The sequence below is a fragment of the Rissa tridactyla genome, chromosome 11 (genome assembly GCF_028500815.1).
Source record: "Rissa tridactyla isolate bRisTri1 chromosome 11, bRisTri1.patW.cur.20221130, whole genome shotgun sequence".
Taxonomy (NCBI): Eukaryota; Metazoa; Chordata; class Aves; order Charadriiformes; family Laridae; genus Rissa; species Rissa tridactyla.
The window spans coordinates 12,856,661-12,875,124 of NC_071476.1; the positions used below are offsets into that span (position 1 = coordinate 12,856,661).

The 18,464-nt window shown below is 44.9% G+C and overlaps 1 protein-coding gene and 1 long non-coding RNA gene across 2 annotated transcripts in view; one reads left to right on the forward strand and one right to left on the reverse strand.

The window, feature by feature from the left end:
* HTR4 (5-hydroxytryptamine receptor 4) overlaps nt 1-18,464 on the forward strand; it is a 137,343-nt gene that overhangs the window by 100,267 nt on the left and 18,612 nt on the right. The window lies entirely within an intron of this gene.
* Nucleotides 1,913-18,464, reverse strand: part of LOC128916006 (uncharacterized) — a 52,114-nt gene continuing 35,562 nt past the window's right edge. Inside the window, exons 15-18 of the long non-coding RNA XR_008468823.1 lie at nt 15,049-15,242; nt 7,038-7,173; nt 2,893-3,134; nt 1,913-2,605 (exon numbers count right to left, since the gene is read on the reverse strand). This is a non-coding gene — a long non-coding RNA (uncharacterized LOC128916006). The remainder of the gene's footprint in view (nt 2,606-2,892; nt 3,135-7,037; nt 7,174-15,048; nt 15,243-18,464) is intronic.

Sequence of the window (18,464 nt, forward strand, 5' to 3'; positions counted from 1 at the left end):
TGTTCACAACCCTATCAAGTGGGAATTTTTCTAAATTCTCTTTTTGACCCTGTGTCTTCATTTAATCCTGATTAAGTTAAGTTACGCGTTTTCTCTTGCTTAAAGAGCTCGTTGAGCCACATGTTGCCTTTCTTTTACTGGTGACACAGTGTAGTCCTCTCCTTTGATTCGTACAAGCTCCTCAGTATCTTTTCTTACTTTGCAGGGATAAACCTGGATGTATTTTCTTGCTGCTGATGTCAAACCATGTGAAATCCTATAATCTGAAGCCTCTTTTCACTATGAGGCTTTGTATTTTGCAGGCATTGTAATCAGAAGAGTAATCTTATCTTAACATGCAAAATTAGTGACTCCTGGCTGGGGGAACCTGTGACTGGCACATGTCAGAGTCCCAAGTCTATTTTCAAATTTTCATAGACAAAGCAGAACACTTTAATGACTTCTAGTTAGGTGGTTTTTAAGTTCTGCTGCTTTTTTTAAAATACGTCTGTCTTTAATTTTTCCTGTTACACGCAGTGAATTTATGTAGTATGAATTCCTCTCTCAAAGATCGTATCCTTGGCACCTTCTACCCAAAGTCTACATAAGTAGTTAGTACAAAGTTAACCACCCTCTATTTTACAAATTCATATTTGAATTTAACCTATAAACACTACTTCAAATTCATAACCTATGAACAAGAGGAAGCACTGGAATGTTACTAGCATTCGACTGCTGTGAGGGAAAGCAGCATTTTTCCCTTTCTCTGATGCTGCTTTCCCCCACAGAAGTCAAAATAACCATCTTACTTTGCTAAACCTTTCTTGGTAGTGACTGAGCCAGTAGTTTCAAAGTCAATCATCTCCCTCAAGGAAGCGTGTTGATTCTGTCTGACACTTGTTAAGTGTCACTGTCACTAGCAGTCTTTGAAGAGATGTTCTTGCAGACTTAACAGAAGGGATGTTAATTAGGCTGTTGATTTGTGTTATCCCCTAGGCCCATCAAACACAGTGCAGCACTTCAGTAACTAAAGAGGCACACGGTACTAAAGAGCATTTAACTTTATAGATAAACTGCTATTTATTACCTGGAAAGAATGTCGAGTATAAACCAGTATTTGTTAGTTATCGTGGCAGCAGCATCCTTAAATAATGACATAGAATGCACCTGCGCGGTGGAAACGCACCCTGAGACTCCTGCAGGCAGTCGGGACCACCTGCAACTGCTGCTGCCTCTGCTGTGAGTCCAACTGCAGCTGGGTGCCTTTGCTTCTGAGATCGTCGACTTTGTTCCAGTTCAGAAAGATGCTCTTCCAGGTCAGTTGTTGATCCTCTTGGAGCTAGTAAGAGTTTTGTCAGGGAGTTCACTCAGTCCCAGGAGGATTCGGTGTTACTAAGGATCTCTGAATCGTTGGTCACTGACCTGAGCATTATCCTACACCTGGAAACAGGCAGGTACTTCCATGGCCCACAGCATTAGCCAAGCATTCAGCATTTCCAAGGGCATCAGCCTGCATTTTACACTCTCCTGGAAGAGGGCAGCAGGCCAAAATAGCTTGGGAAACACTGCTGTAAAGAACAACCCTTTCCAGACCACTTTCCAAATAATCTAGCACAAATATGTGGATATTAGACTGAATTTTGCTTATCTACACATCCATCCACTTGTATGACAGGAAAAACAAAGAGGTAGTTCACATCCTCGTACATCCCCATCATATTTTTTTTTCTCCATTTTTGTGCTTTGCCTAGGCATGATGTCACACACCATATAATGCGACACCCTCATAGGAGCATCATATTGCTCTGAAATCCTTACCTCTCTCAACATGAAGTAAAGAAATTCCTTTAGCCTCAAAGTCTCTAAAGGTCTGAGTCCTGGCAGCACTTTTTCCGCCACCAAAGTGAAGCCACCTCTGCAGAGACACATAACAGCCGCTTAGGTGCAAACCACAGTAATACACTAATTTTTTTAAAAAAAGTGAAGGAAATAAGATATGGATTTGTCGCTTTGGAAGGAATGGAAGGATGCAGCATTGCTACATGAAGTGGAGCACAGCCAAACAGGCAAACTCAAGTATTTGTACCAAAGAAAAGAAAAAAATCAAGAAACTGATAGTATCTTACGTTAATGTTATGTATGAATAATTTTATCATTGATTGATCTGTAAGCTGCCTGGTAGTGCTCAGAAACAGTAACAGTTTACATTAATGTATTAAAGGCACATATAATTTATTCAGTGAGATTCATGCCCTATGGAGCTTTTTGACAAGTTTTTATAGCACCATAGTTAGTGTTTATTAGCAATGAAAGCACTTTATAACACTTTGATACAATGTTTGAGACGAGAACTGCACAAAGCAACTACTTCGTAGGCAAGGAAGCAATTACGAGTGACACTTGGGGAAGTGTTACCAAGAGATCTTCAAAGAGCTCGCTTTCATACCGTCGACAGCGCGGCACCCGGCAATGGCGCAGCGCGGCCGGCCCAGGCGATGGGAACATTTGCTGAGCTGCACCCCGGCAGCAGCGTCACAGCCACCTCCCCGGCAAGGCCACGCACCTTCCCCAGCGCCTCGGCGTCCCTGCAGCTCCCTCGTTAGGCACGAACAGCCCCGTTCAGCTTCTGCCGTCACACGGGGGTGAAGAAAACAGGATGCAAGAGAGGGGGCCATAAAAAAAGAAAAAACAAACTCAGCTCAAAGAACTTAGGGAAATGACGCGCTTCGGTTACACACCATTTATTTTTCTGTTTTTGAAAGAATATTTGTTCTTAATTTTAAAAGAAGCCCATAAAAATCCTTTTAAATAAGCTGTAGGCTAAATTAATTTCCTTAAAAATCTCTTTCCCCTATGCACAGGTTCACGTGGATTTGCCCTGGAAGATTTGGCAGTAAAATTGTGTATGCTTACCTTGGGCTTCTTATTGTCAGCGTAATTAATGGTTGAGCGGTTTGGGCTGTCGTGCTCCTCTGGCGCTGGCCTGCCTCGCCGGCGCTTCTTGTTTGAAGTCAGGAGGCACACACGGAGTTTTACAAGCAAGGATTTCAGAACGCCCGAGTCTAAACAAAAAGGCTTTGATTTTCAGCAGTGCTTCTCCCTTTGGCTTCCAGTACAGGCTTGAGTATTTTGGAGGCAATTAGATCCTCAGTGATCTGCAAAATCCATACATGCCTTTAAGTAAAAAATACTTATATTGGGACGCAGCAGAGAGGCAGCTGGGCAGAAACTGGTCTTTGGAGTATCACTCAGAAACGTCAGGCTTATGTTAAGGGACAACTCTAAATTACACTCTCATGACATAAGGAAAGTTGTCTAGTTCAGATGAATTTTTAGATGCCTGAAATATGGTTTCTTCACCAATCCAAATTCCCAGCTGTTGTTGCCACAGTTTTTGTCAAACTATGACACGGATAACACAAGCTGAGAGAGACATCCCTCATGGTTAAATTAGCCTTACAAAGCTTTCATGCCCCAGCAGGATAATTTTCAGCAGTTAATTACGTTGTCACTGCCACTGGTGCTACTTACACCACTATTGCAACCTCTTAAGCCAATTCAGTGGCTTTTAGGGGAGGAAAAACAGGCAGCTCAAAGCAATATCCAGGTGTTTGGGTGCCAAAAACGTGTCTCATCTGTAGAGACAGGCAGAGGTCTGAGGTAGCCGTGAGCCTGCAGTTGCCTGGGGCAGGCAGCCCCACCACCCCAGTGAGGCACCTGAGCTGGGACATCCCTCTTGCCCCAGAGAAATCAGTGAAGACAAGCTCCTCCAGAAGGCACTTCAGGGTAGCAAAGTGCCTGAAGCTGGGCTCTGTGCGTACTCCGCCTCTGCAATCAAGTGTATCACACAGGTGTATTGCAAAGCCTTCCCTCCAACCCCCGTTTTAAGTCCGCAGAAGAATAAAACCCTGATCTAAACGTCATGCTCTCAATATACTTGATAGACAGATGCAGAAGGACAAGGGTATTGTTGGGATGAAAGGAGAAGGCTCTTATTAAACTAGCAATGTCAATGAAAAGCAAGGAAATGCAGAAAATAAGCCAGGGGTGTTAACTGTTTGTGTAAATCTTCTCCTTCCTCTCACAGCTGGCCCTAATGCGCAGTTCTTTCCTTCATCATTCAGTGGAGCTGCTGAGTCACTTGTCTTTCGCACTAACCTCCATGTCCTCCACTGCTTGTGACACCTTCTTCGAACCTGCAAAGTTCCTCGTGTTTCCTGACTTGTTCTGTCCTTTTCCGTTTGGTAAAGGGTTTCTACTGCACGCTTCTCTTTCCATGTATGCTCTTTTATTTATCATTGTATTTTTATTTTTGATAATTGTTGCAGAATAAGGTCTAAATCTGCTACACCGCAAAGAAATAAGGGCTACAGCTGATGCATACAGTTTTTAGTAAGAATGGGATAAAAATCCCTCCTTCTCATCTCATGACTTTCTGGTCAGGTTCTTGGAAGCGTAACTATGATGGCCTGGGTATATGGGTGGAGTTAATACCCTCGAGGCTGGAAAGGCAAACATAGGTATTCTTCATTTCACTACAGCTACCTGCTTCTCTTAGTTCCCCAAAACTCACTTTTTGTGCAGGCACTGGAGGATCAGAGTCCCCTTTTCTGATCCCCATGAGTTGTTTGTGAGCAGGGTCCATAGGAGACGGAACAGGTCTGCAGGGGATGAGGCTTGTGTGTAACCGAGGATGGGCAGCTGAATGCAAATCTGGCAGCTCAGCACACCCATAGGTCAGGAGGACAAAAGGTTCTCTCGAAGAAATGAAAGGAATATCAAGTAGAAATAAAGTTGTGACCTCTTTATTTGACATGGTCTGGTCACAGGCTACAGCCTGTTATGATGTGCGCAGATCAGGAATGTGGAAAAAAAAAAAATCAGAAAATTCAGGGAGAACGAAGCACAAAGAAAATGAAATATTTGAAAGCCTGCCTTACAGTGAGAAATTCACAGATGATCCTAAAGGGGTACCTAAAGGAGAAGCTGGTCTTTAATCAAAGCTTCCAGAAGACAATCAAAGACAATCTTTAGTATAAAAGGCAGTGAAGAGAGGATCCTGTGACTGAAAACTGAAACTAGAGCATTTGTACTGGAAACAAGGCACAAACTTCTAACCGTGAGGGTAGTTATTCAATAGGAAAATTATCAACTGCAGCATGGCTTTTCTTTTACTTATATCTTAAAAAATTAAAGACTCCCCCTACAAGGGGACAATGGTTGAAACATTTAGCAAGGTCCTGTGCTATACACAGGCAACAGGGTGTTTTTTATCCCTGGGCAGCCCAGATGAAGAGAACAGTGACATCAAAATCTACAACAGGGACCAAGGTCTGCATATAAATCTCCAGGCACCCTGCCAACAGGGGAAAAAAACCCACCAACAAATCCATCAAATCCAAGGAAATCCCCATTTATGAAAAGGTCTAAGAAGCTCTCAACTTCTCTGCGTCAGAACTGCTGTTTATGTTTATATAGGAAGTTTTTCTACACTGTTTGCACTTTACCAGGCTCTTGTCGGCCGATCAGGAGAAAAATGCAAAACTAGGAAGGGGAGCTAGAACAGCTAAGTGCATTAAGAGGCACTGGTAATTCTCTGTTACACTTCAGAGGATTGGTGAGACCAGTAGTACCTTGTTCACAGCCAACAGCAGTATATTTTTAAAGTTAGTGCTGGGGGCTGGCTAGCAGCCAGCTATAGTTATAACTTTACTACAAATTAAATAGTAACTGCTGTATTCCTGCACTGCAGTCTGATGGAGTCAAGGAGCTCAACTATTACTCCCCCATCTGTACTTAAAAAAGCAGATCGACATTTCCAGCACGCTAGAGCTGTCAAAAGGATTGAGGATCACCAGCCAGGTATCTATGGCAGGTCCGTGTTGCTTCCATAAATCAAATTCTTAGCAGTGAACATGTCCATTATCATGGGCGGAAATTAAGTGACCTAGTTACTACTCCCTGGCCTTTTAAAAGATACAGGTGGCTTCCTCAAAAGAGGATCCTCAATCAGACCAAATGGGCTGGTGGTACTCATTAAATTAGCAGGAGGAAGACAATATGTAACTGCCACAACCCCTCCTAGAGAAATACTGAAGAGCTTTTGGAAAATGGGCTCAGCAGAGCATTCCTGCCTAAAATCATATCAATGGGACAGGAAAAGAATATTCTTGAAAAGCCAAAGGATTCCCAAAATGGTTTATGAAAAAAAAAAAAAAAAGACCCTACCTGATGGCTCATACAGTTCTATTTCAGTTACCACCACTACTGTAAAAATCAGGTTTCTCCTTTATTGGGAGTTTTGGGGATGTAGCTCTAACTTTGACATTACTGGAATATAACTTCTTGGTGTTTAATGTCAGGCTAGCTGGAAAGCATTTTCCTATTAACTATCTCTGTTTTTTTCCTTTCTCCCCTTACTACCTCACTGTGTCTGTCTTTTCTCCTTTCTGCACTAAAAGTGGCTGTTCCTCTGTCTCCAAGCTCCTCCTGCGCTTCTGCAGTAGACCAGCTCCTGTCTAACCATGAACATGCTCTGTAAGTCCTTTCTTTTATTACTGCAGCTCTGTGCGTGCATCTGTTCGGTATTCATTGTAACACAATTTAAAGCCTCATTTGATGTATAGCTTAAGATTTGTGGGGTAGAGGCAGAAACCCGAGCTGAATGGGGGCGTTTCACCTCAGGACATGGAGGGCGGGCTCCTGGCTGCAGGATGCTGCAGACCGCACGCAGCAGGAACGCTGCCTTTTGGTGATGGTTGTTCTCACTCAAGGGACTGTGTTACGATAGCGCGGGGTCTCACCGGTCGGTACCACACAGAAGAGTAGAACAAGATACAGAGGACAGTAACAAGCTAGGATTTATTTCACATCAGAGCTGCCCACCACCATGTATCACAGACTGTGCTCAGGACAGAAGAGCTCTGTGGCCCCTGGCTGGACCAAGCCTGACCCATGCATAAAGCATACAGGACTTCGAATAATTCCTAGAGTTTAGACACAGCCATGAGAGGGGCTCATGTGGAGAGCTAAAGGATGTGGAAAACTAACTCCAGTACCTGTCTTAAGTCAGTTCTTCTGACAGCTCTGAGGCTTCCTCTTCCCTCACATGGCGTGTAGCCTTCCAGCTGGGTTCAAGCATCATGGGAATGTTCCAGGGACCAGGCACTTCCAGACACACAGCTCCAATTAGCTCTACATTAAAAAGAAAAAGGGAATAAGTGTGAAATGGGCTTCCTGCTCAACATGTTTCTGGAAAGAGGGTAGGGAAAAGGAGCAGAGCTTATTTTGAGACCATGAAAATCCTGATCATCACGATGACAATCTCTCTACCTTGAAACTGGGATGACAAGTCAGAAGAACTCATACTTGATCAGACTTTTGCATCTTCTATCAGGAGACAGAGAACGCACCTGGCCCTTCAATGCTACACACCCACCACTGCTCCAGCATCTCAATGCTACTGATCCCTCCACCTGCTCTCCTGATCACGCCCTCCGCATCCAGCCCATGAAGCCACAGATCCTGAGGAGATTGCACATCCCAATACCAAAAAACCCCTCCAATTATTCCAACAGATTTGTGGCAGGCAGGGGGTTTCTCTCCTTTTGCCCTTCAATGCTTCTGTTTATTCCTCATTAGGACACTGAGATATTGAAGAGAGGCAGCAGATTTCAACAGTTGCTTTAAGACAGCAGGGTTCAAAGTGGAGAACGCAGTTTCTGTTTCTGCCATCTGTAACGTTCCGTAGCCAGGTTCCCTGGATAGGACGCAGCATACACGGAGTCAGAGCTGTGATCAGGCAGCAATCTGCTCCCTGGGTCAGCGCTCAACCTGCTTTTGAAGTTTTGCGCTGCAGAACTCCCCACCGCTGATGGGGAACTGGCACAATCCCTTTAAAGGCTGTAAGAAATAAAGGACATTCCTCAGCAACAAGGGGTTGCCAAAAAGCCTTTTTGAAAGCAGCCAGTGGAAGCTGCATAAGCTGCTAATTTGAAGTAGACTAATACCAAGTACGGACCTCAGGCACAGAGAGCATCCAGGCTAAGCAGGAAGGGAACCATAAGCGCTTCTCAGAGAGCACATTACTAGAAGAGAAGAAAAACCTCAGTAACTTCCAGCATCCCCCAGTTCCTGGACATCACTGAAACCTGAAGGACTAGGAGGAGGCTCTGGGGTGTTTAAGAGCCAGTTGGACTATCCCTTGGACATGCTTGCAGGTACAAAAGCACCCATGAAGCAGTGCTCCTTAAAGAGGAGATCCTCTCTCCCTTTGTGATGTCTAGGGTGGTGAGAGCAGCCTCCCAGCATCACCCCAACGCGTTTCATCCCCGATGGACTCGGGTCCTGACCCTTAGAGGTCACGACCAGCAGCTCTGGTTTTCAGTAATATTCAGGTCCTTCCCCAGCCCCACAGGCAGGGAGGAGAGGGAGCACCGTGTCTCGCTTGAGAGAGAGGAAAGACAAAGGGAAGCAATTGGAAGAGCCCAGGTACAAACCCCATAACTCCCAACCCACAAAGATTTCCTCAGCTGAAATAACTGCCAGCGAGAACAGGATTAGCACAGCTATCCCTCCCCCTCATAGCTATCTTTTGTAATATCTTTCCCTCACCTTTTCAAGGCTCTCCAGGATAACCCAGCACTAACAGAGCTCCTTTAATCACCACACCCACTCCAGCACCAAGAAGTGCTGCTCTCCCCCTCTTGCTCTTTTATTTCCTCCTCTCCAACCATGCACTTGGTGCTAAGGAGGCTCGTTCGGCTTCCTTTGGCCCTAGCCATCTTCCTGCTCGGCAGGGACAGCTGTCTCTGCTAACTCTCTCCTGGCCAGACTCTGCACACAAGCACCCTGCCGCCACATTTCAGCTATGAAGAAGACACTACTCTGAAGCATTGAAGGACACCGTAAACAGGCAGTAGCTGAGTTCAGGTAGAGCTCATTGCCTACGAGCTCTCTCACTGATGATTATAATTTTGCAATTTACTCCTTTACCTAAACCACTGCCCAGGACCAGCTGGCTGTCTTCTTCAACTCATTTTTGCATGTCTGTTAATAAGCATGCACAGAGTTCAAATGCAGTCTCAGACCATCAGATCCTTTCACCATGTCCTGTCACCTTCTGAAAGGCTCCTAGGCTCCTTCATGGGTGGGACATGAGCTGTGCTGGCCCACAGGGCAATGAGAGCAAGGTGGGGTGAAACAAGCACCTTGCTCTGCTGGTCGGGCTCCTTCTCTCCATTTTTTTTGGAATGAGGTGCAGAGGGCAGGTCGTTCTGGTCCTTCTCCATTGCTGACATGCTACTTGGTATTGCCGTATTTAAGCAGTCATTGACTTAGGAGATGGCACTCACCTCATCTTCCTTTTCCTAACCAGGAACATTAGCCACAGAAATTAAAAAGTCATTCTGTACTGTGTGCGCATTTAAACATTTGTGCAGAATGGAAAAACTCCAACAGAAAACATGAACAGGAACCTGTACCTGAAAGCAATTACGCATCTGGAGGTGGTGGGTCACTGTAGGATGGCAGAGAAACAAGTTCAACTCTCCAGGAAAAAAAAGACCTGAAGGCTGATCTCCAAATCCCCTTCTGCTCACTACGCTGCTGTTACCAGTGCCAGCCTACCCGAGCTGACAGCATGGGGCTGGAAAGCTGAGACTTGCTCAGATCTAGGTTAGGAGGTTCCTGCAGTCTTTGCCTGAGGCAGGTTCCTTTGCTCTTCAGGGTTCTTCACGTTTAGGTATCTAAGGGACTTTATTGGGCGCTTATAATTAGATGAGGGTTGAGCACAGAGGCCAAAGGTCTAAATTTCAGACATAAGATGTCTAAAGTGTCTGTTACTCCTTCAGTTCTTTGTGTTGGGTGTTGGTGAAACGTCCTCATATGAGTTTTTGTGTCTGCTTTCCTCCCTCTGGCAATTTCTCCACCATCATTTCCCATCATAGGACCACATGCCATTATCCCTACGCAAACATTGCTCAGCATGTCCGCCACTGAATTGTAATTTGGCTTGGTTGCAGTTATTCCAAAAAGTTCAACTGAAAAGAACAAGGAAAAGGTGATCTACAGTCTCCAGCTCTGTGTGCTGCTACCTCTGCTTTAGTGAAGTTAATTAACTAATCTCACTGAGTGAAGTTAATTAACTCCACCTGGAGCAATCCAAGCTAACTGAGGTTGCTAAATCCTGGGACCCACTAACACTTGAACATAACACCTCTCCATTTGCTCTCCTAGTTACAGAGAGGAAAATCTTGATTTTCCATCATATAGCCAGTTGTAGCTATGCTAAGTAGTTACAAAACCTTAACAAGCTGGTCTGGTAGGATTTTACACTTTCTGGTCAAAGTGAAAAATACCTCCCTGGAGGCTGGGACAATAGCAAAACTAGCTCAGTTTCAGAAAGCAACAAGGAGCAAGAACAAAAAAAGCAAAATGCCGCTGGCACAAGCCAATTCACGCTGATGTAAATCAGCACAGTCCACTGCCTCTTACTCTGCTCTACCTAACTAGCAGCAGTCGGGGATCTGAGCCCATGGCTTGGCAGGCTCCTTGACAGGACGGACTCCTGCTATCCTGGTTGTGAGATGTGCAGAGCTGTATTTCACAATTTGACGCTGACAAAACCAGTCCCTCTTTATCACAGTCTTCAAAGTCACCACTACTTTGATTCAGGTCTGCAGAGAAACGCCATGCATGCTGCCAGGGCGGTCTCTGAACCGCATGATTCATTCGGAAGTGAATTTAGCTGTTCCAAAACATGGAATTGTGATGGAATGAGAAGCCCCGGCAGGCTGCAATGATGGAGTTAGTTAAGAACATACTTTGGTTTGGGGCTGCCTCCCTGTTTAATGTGGATGGCTCCATTTCTTTTATTAAGGAGGTGGGTGACTCTGCCTTGGTGTCACTGGTGAAAGATAATGAGAGGTTCACTTTGTGAATCAGAGCAGAGAGCTGGAGCATCAGGGCAGAATGAACTGCCACTACAATATTGTGCTAAAAAAACTTGCTAGTTCCTTTGGCCAGGAAGCCACACTTTATGGGGTCCCCAAATGGAACTCCATAGGGATGGTCAAAGGAAAAAGTTTGCCAACAGGTTCATTAAGCCATTGCTGAGCTTTGACAATTACTTAGAGAGCCAGAGCAACACAAACACACTTCTACACTCCTGGTCCCTTAATTCTTTACAAAGTTTTGACAGCATACATTTAATGAAATATTAAAGAAAGCAGATCCATAGCCAAAAAAAATTTATAGTCAAAAAGGAGGATTGACTATGCTTCTGAACAATGATTTCATAAAATAATACAGCACCTTACTTAAATATATTCCCTTCATACACCAAGTAAATTCAAAGCATTGACAAGTCTTTAAAATCAAATCGCCACTTAGAAAAACCATGCTCAAACCTATGCAGATGTTTTCTCTGAGGTGGTGTTGTCCTTTAGAGCCCTTTACATTACACTGTGAATAGAAAATTAAGTTGTTTATATTTCTATAAGATAAATGGAGTCCCTAAATGCTATTTTAGCCCTTGTATTAACCTTGCTCTAAAAAGCTGAGTTACTCGTGATGCCATGCTGAATTGTTAAACGGAAGATAAAAAAGGCCCATGGTAGGGGTGCTGTGTGTAGCGAGGATGCAGAGCTTAGGGAGGACAAGCAGCTACTGCTCCTGAAATGCACGAGAGGCAGTGGGGTCCTCCAGTCAGGCCCCACGGCTGACACGGGACGTGCCTCAGGGCTGTGCTGGGGCTGTTGTGTCCATCCCAGCGGGCCTGAAAGCCAGAGCCAATCCCCAGTGGCTGTCCCAGACAGCGAGCGCCTTTGCTTTCCTTCTCATGGCCATGGCACAGGCAGCTCTGCCAGAGCATGAGAACGGTCTTCTGGCCAGCCCCATGAGCCACTGTCACCCCTACGCATTATATCAGCTGTGGACCAGTTTCACATGGGCTAGAGACAGAACTGGGATGATAAAACTGCTTCTTGTTCTTCTGCTTCTCTTTTTGTCCTTGTTTATGTCCCCTAGTTGATTTTGTCACAGTTGTTATTGATGAGATACTCAGTGAGACTGCAGAAAAGTTATTTGAGATCCTGCTGAGGTTTTTTTTTTTGTGGCTTAAAATCACTGAGAGGAAAGCTGTCAGTGCCTGTCATAGGAACACGGCTGATTCAAACACTTCAGACATCAGAAAAAGTATTTTCAACTTGTAACACAAACCTTTTCCCACAATCATCCTTGGAGACTGCAGGTAGGATGCCACTGCCAAGGAGAGGGAAAAGCTCCTTTTTGTCTTTCTTCCTACTTTAACAATGCATTAGTGTGATAAGGATAATCTCTGGTGGGAGTTAAGGCTGTAGTCATACAGCAGTTGTCTTGGAAAGATGTTTCAGCAACACAAACGAGGGGCTGCACAATTTCTCAAAGCATAAATCTTTCCGTTCTGAAGACCGCTCTCAAAGAGCAACTGGAAATACCCAGCCTAGAACTGGCTTCCAGCTGGAAAGGGCAATAATAATGATGAATGCTTCATTGCAAGCAGCATGCTGGGATTAATTGGGAAGTGGATATCTTGCAATTCGCTCAGTAGGTGCAGTGTGTGCATCGTGCCCTGCGAATGCCACGTGCTTGTTCTCCAGGAGAAATTAATGTCCAATGTTGTGCAGCATTTACTAACTAGTCTGGGAGGGGAGTGCAGTACGCTTCCACTGCAACATCTTGACTTTATTCAGAAGTGAAGAAAATGTGTCAGATTAATGAGGAATGAGAGGGAGGCTTTCCCTTTTTTTCCTGTTAAACCACAGGGCAGAGGAGGAAACTGGTGTGTTGAGAGGCGGGGGGGGGCTGTCACTATATTCCACTTGCACCATTGCAACAGCCTCCTCAGCTTGTGCAGGGAACAGCATGCAGGGGCCAGTGCTCTCCCCGGCTGCCAACTGTAACAGGAGCAGCAGAAGACCATGCGGTTGGCATCTCCTTGGCCTTCCCTCCAGACAACCACAACAACAACCTAAAGGGTGCTTTTCTTTAAGATGGCAGGGATTTCTCAACCCAAGTCGTGCCTCCATTCTCATTTATTGCAACTAACGAGCCGGGAGTTGTGCTGTGCTTTAGCAGGACGCTGGGGCATGTAGAAGAGCAGGGCACGGGACGGGTCCTGCCACAGAGCCGCGTCCTGGGGATGAGAGCCGCTGCACCATGGTGCAGATGGCAGCGCCATTTTCAGAGCTATAAACAGTATCATTGTCATAGCTCTTTGAATGGTACTGCCATATGTACCGGAAAACCAGCATTTAAGCTTGTAAGGGCTTTGGGCCAGCTGGATTTTCTCCCCATTTGGATGAAGCCGATTCCTGAAGTATGAATGAAAGTTTCGTGCTGCTTGGGAGTAATTCCCCCCCAGTACTTATTTTTGAATCTCCAAGGATCGTCACGTTCTCATCAGTCTCCTAACCAGCAAAACCCAAGTGTCCTGCACGTGGAGAGATGGCTGATGCATCTGAACCTCTCTGCTCGGTTCAAGAAGAAGCAGAAAGTTCATGGAAATTTTGATAGCAAACCAGTCAGGCTCTGCATGTTTTTCTTTAGCAAGTACTGTACTTTTACGGTAAAGTGTACTTGACCGAGTGTATATGTCTGTGTGGGTGGGTGGAGAGAAAGTGCTCGTCTTAAACAATCAGTCCTCAGGGGTTGTGTACCTCCCCTGGTCACCAGCACAGATCACGTTATGCTCGCCTCCATTTGCATTGCTGAAGGGGTGACGGCCATGCACAGCAAAGCCAGAAAAGCCCTGACAGCACAGGGTGCCCCAAGCCAGGGTGACGAGCGGAGCAGAGCCCAGCCTGGAGCAGTGTGAGGGCCACGCTGCCCCCGAGCTCAGGGGCTGCCCTGGGGAGTCCCCTGCCTTGGACCATCTTTGTCCCTCCTGCAAGAGTTTTGCTGTAATGTTCAATTTTTTGCTGACCCACATTCTATTTGGCAAAGAAAAGGAGGAGGCCAGCAGCTCTGGGCTTTGTTTAGAAAATAAATTAGTATGGCCCTGTACCGATACGCAGGCAGGTGGTGGGGAAGGAAATGTCCTGTTTGCCTTGAAGCCACCAGAAACACCGAGATGCTTTTGCGGGAGCAATGGCCCTGCCGTGCGCTGGTTCTGCTCTGAGAGGCATTCACGCTGGCGCACCAGGTCTCCCTGGGCAGCCGGTCCCCTTTGAGAGATGGCTGGGGCCACAGCACGATACAGCCGGGGATGCAGAGAGGGGCCAGTTCACAGGCAGTAAATGCTTATGGAACAAGGGCGAAACTGTCAACTCTCCTGGGCTGTGGCCAAGCCTTTCAGATGACAAATGCCAGATACCTCTGTTTAATATTAGTCCGATTCCTGCTGCAGAAGAGCGTACAGAGATCTGAGAGCCATGTAACCGGGTAATGTGTTTCTGATTCTGTGTATGTAATATCAGCAATAGATTACGATGACTAGCAAGTCCAGGAATTTGTGACAAACATGCAGTTTACTTGGCCACCCGTTTAGAGACATATTCTAAGAACTAATTAATTCTTTCAGTTTTTGGATTAACTGTTGTGCAAAACATCCCATCAAACAGAGAACATCATTATACAGTATGTTACTGTAATTAAATAAAGAGATAACTGAGCTCAAGAGATGCCCGCAACACTTAATTAAGATTAATTAAGCAACATGATTTACAGCTGGAGAAGATGAAACTGAGCAATTCAAAGCTGGATAGACAAAGCGGCTGTGGCATGCTGAATTCATGAAGGCACATACCGGGAACATGTTGTTCAGTAACACTGCTATAGCAGCCTCACCAACCAATTTTATTTAATGAGGTTGTGTTTAGCCCCTGGAACACACCCATTTTTTTTGGCCAAACAAACACAGGCGTGCCTGTTAACCAGCTAGGAGTTAAGACCTTGGCAGCTGCAGGCTTGGTAGCACAGATAAAGCACTGCTAAAATATACACAAGATTTCCTTTACAAGCCCTCCTTGAGGCAGCAGCTAGATTGGCGTGTTCTTAATTTCTCTGAACTTCGATAGGAACACAGCTTACCTGTGTAACAGAATTATCACACTCCAGGCACACCAGCTGTCTGACATGGTTGAAAGAAATCCGCATTTCTGAGCCTAGTCGGAACGAAAGGATAATTCCAGTAATCGGTGTCATCAGTTTTTACTTCAGGAGAGAAACCCTAAGTTGTCTCTCCCATAAAAAGGAAGTAAGAAGCTTAGTTGTTCTGGGTCAAACTGAAAAAAACAAACTGAAACAAAGTATAAAAGCAAGCTACAGATTTATTTTTTCTTTTACAAGAACTAGGAAATCCCTGCCCAAAAATCCCCATTTGACCTATTATGGTATCACACCTCTTGTGCCTCAGCTGTGATTTCTCTTGGTATACATGTGCTCAGGGCATGGCCATGTCCCAGGCAGAAATCTGCAGCTGTTCTTGGGTCTTCTGATGATACATTTTTTTCCCCAGCTTCTGGTTTTGCAAACCTAATGCCTATTTAATAGACAATCTCAATAGATAGCATCTCTCCATATTTTATTTCTCAGCTATGACAGCCTCATTTTTTTAAAACAGTTGTTTCCTTAAGCCATGCCTCCTCCTAAATAGCCTGGGGTCTCGGTACCACACTGTCCTGGTTTTGTGTCCTCGTGGCATGTTCACAGCCAGTTTGGGAATTCCCACTGAAGTTAAGTAGCAGTATATTACCGAGTTTTGTAGCTGAAACCATGTTTTTCAGACTGTTGTTGATCACTGTGAGATCTTGCTTAGTGTTTTTCTATCACCCAAAAGCTGTAAAGCTCATCAAGAAAAACGCTCTTTGCACCAGTATAGTCAGCTGAAATTACTTCCATGTTGGTAACTGAATTGCTTTTTGGATGGTATATGAGGTGACGAGCCTATCTGGAGCCACCAGATCTTGTGGTCCTGTTTGAAGGTAATTTCCTGACTGCATTAGGAACCGGGGGACAGTATAATTGCCATCTTCGCTTGCTAAATAAGGCTCATTTTTCAAGTAACCCATTCTAGACCCCTCTACTATGCTGTTAGGGAAAACACTGAGAGATGTGGCTGCAAGCAGCCAGGCAGCTCAGTGTGGACATCGTGGCGGGTAAACCCATTCAATGGGTCTGCAAGAGCAAGACTGGGTCTGGGGATGAAGTAAGGAGGTGAGCTGGTTGTTAAATGAGAAACCTTCGTGATCCAAAAAGTTGCTTGTCATTTTAGGATCCTAAAAATCTTGTGTTTCCCTGACATAATTGGTGTGATTGTGCACTGAAAACTGTGAGGTTTGTGATCGTTTGGTTCCTTCTAATCCTTCCCACGACCATGCAGGTAATTACTGAGGCATTCTGGGGGCTGGTTGCTCCATGGCTTCCAGAGAAAGCGAGAAAGCCGAGGATGGCTGCTCTGTCATGGTAGCAAGGGAAGCCGCCACCTTGGGTCATCGTCTTCAGCTTCGCAAGTCCTTCATATTCTCCTGTCTTTCCACATTGGTGAATTCTAAGGGAGAGACAGTAGTGAGCTCCTGAGGCTCTTTTACTTGTTTTCTTACCCTGACTTTACAGTGGTGTACTCAGCGAGGGCAGGGTAAGGTAAGATAGGATTGAATGGGGTGGGATAGGCTAGGAGAGAGTATTTGCAGTTGGAAGGGAAAATATTCTATTCTATTCTATTCCATTCCATTCCGTTTTTATTCTATTTCTATTTGCGTGAGAAACAGGAGCAGAAACTCAGAGCTCTCAGGGTCAAGTCCAGCTTCAAAACAGGACCATTTAACCAGAAGCTCAGTGTTGATATTATCAATATCACAGTGGATGTTTGGAAACTTTTAATGTCATTGCTATGTATGGGTGAAATCACACTTGTCAAATGTGCATTGTCACACAAAGGGTGTGACAATGTCCTCCCCAGATAATGCTGTTCTCAGGTATTAGTTTTAAGATAGCACAGTTCTGGATGGAAAAAAGTGCCACAATTTGGACACCCACAGGTGAATATTTGAGTTTTCTCACTTACAAATAACAAGTGATTACAAGCATAAGCAAAGGGCTTAGAGATGCTATGTGTGAAAATCACGTGCTTTGGCCAAATCAGAGATCTCTGATCAGAGACTCTGCTCTAGAATAAACCATTTCACTTTTAAAAATAATTAGTACCTTCAGACTATTCTAAGAAGCAACAGAAGTGCAAGCAAAGGACTGAGGATAAGTATTGATAGAATAATAAAGAACAAATGTTGGGAAATTCCAGCACACCTCTTATTATTTCTGTTATAAGGGCTAATACACCTTCACATTTTTATAGAAATAGAAGTGAGTTTACATAAAAAGGGGGTAAAACCTTGTTTTATTTTATACATGTAGCAAGTACCATGCTAATCACGCAGGGTGTGAGCTTTTGCTAGGTTAATAGGCAAAGCGCATCTTAGATGGCTGCAACGTAACACAAAGAATTGTAGGTACAAAATTTGGTTTATTGTTGGGTGATTGTTGTAGTTGAGGCAAAACATAAGTTGCATTTGAAACCTGTTGGCTAAAATGCCGTTTCCTGTTCCATTTCCTGCATGTATCATTGCTCTGCTTTTCCTCAAGAACGGGAACAAACACAAATCCAAGCAACATTTATTTACCAAAGCAGAGGCTAAGGCAGAGATTTATAGACTATGTCATCTCCTCTGAAGCAGAAAATACAGAGGTCTAGAAACAACCAAGGAAGGGGATAGCACAACCTTCAGAAGTTTGAACTTGTTTGTTTCTGCACTTTCAATTTGGAGGCAATACATAAAGCTATGGACAGGTAGGGGCTGATGGTTTTGTGAGCCCTGAAGGAACGCTCACATCTGCAGCAGGACTAAGAGAAATGAAGTAGCCTCGTGTTACCAGCGGGTATATGCAAATTAAGTATTTACACACACTGGCACAAGCATGAAGAGACACAGACAGAGGGTGATATTCCACCGGTTATGCCAAGGCTCAGAAAAGCTGCAGTATGGCGGGTTCAACAATACGTCTGAATTGCTGTACAGCATAGGACTGTGGTGCTCTGGACATCAGGTCCACAGGCTGAAGGGTTGGGGCCACCAGCGAGAGATTCGTTATGTGACAGGAGAAAGAAATCGGCTCTGTGGTTAGGCTGGTTTAGGAAAAACAGCTCTGCCTGAAGGAATCAACCTCCAAGGCAGCACGTGCAGATGTCCTCACTGTAGTGGCAAACAGCACAAAAAGGCACAATCTGATCTTTCCAAAAAAGTTTTCCAAGTCTTATCTGAATGTTCCCAGCATGTTTTCATAGCAGTGTTTAACTGCCAGAGCAGTGTTTTCTCTTTAAACCTCCTCTTTCGGTCTGGGAGTCCCATGGGCAGCAACAGCCTCTGAGATCCCATTAGTTAGAAAGTCGGGACAGAGCTCAGCCAGGTAAGCAGATGTCTTCAGGGAAAATTGCTCCAAGGACATGGTCA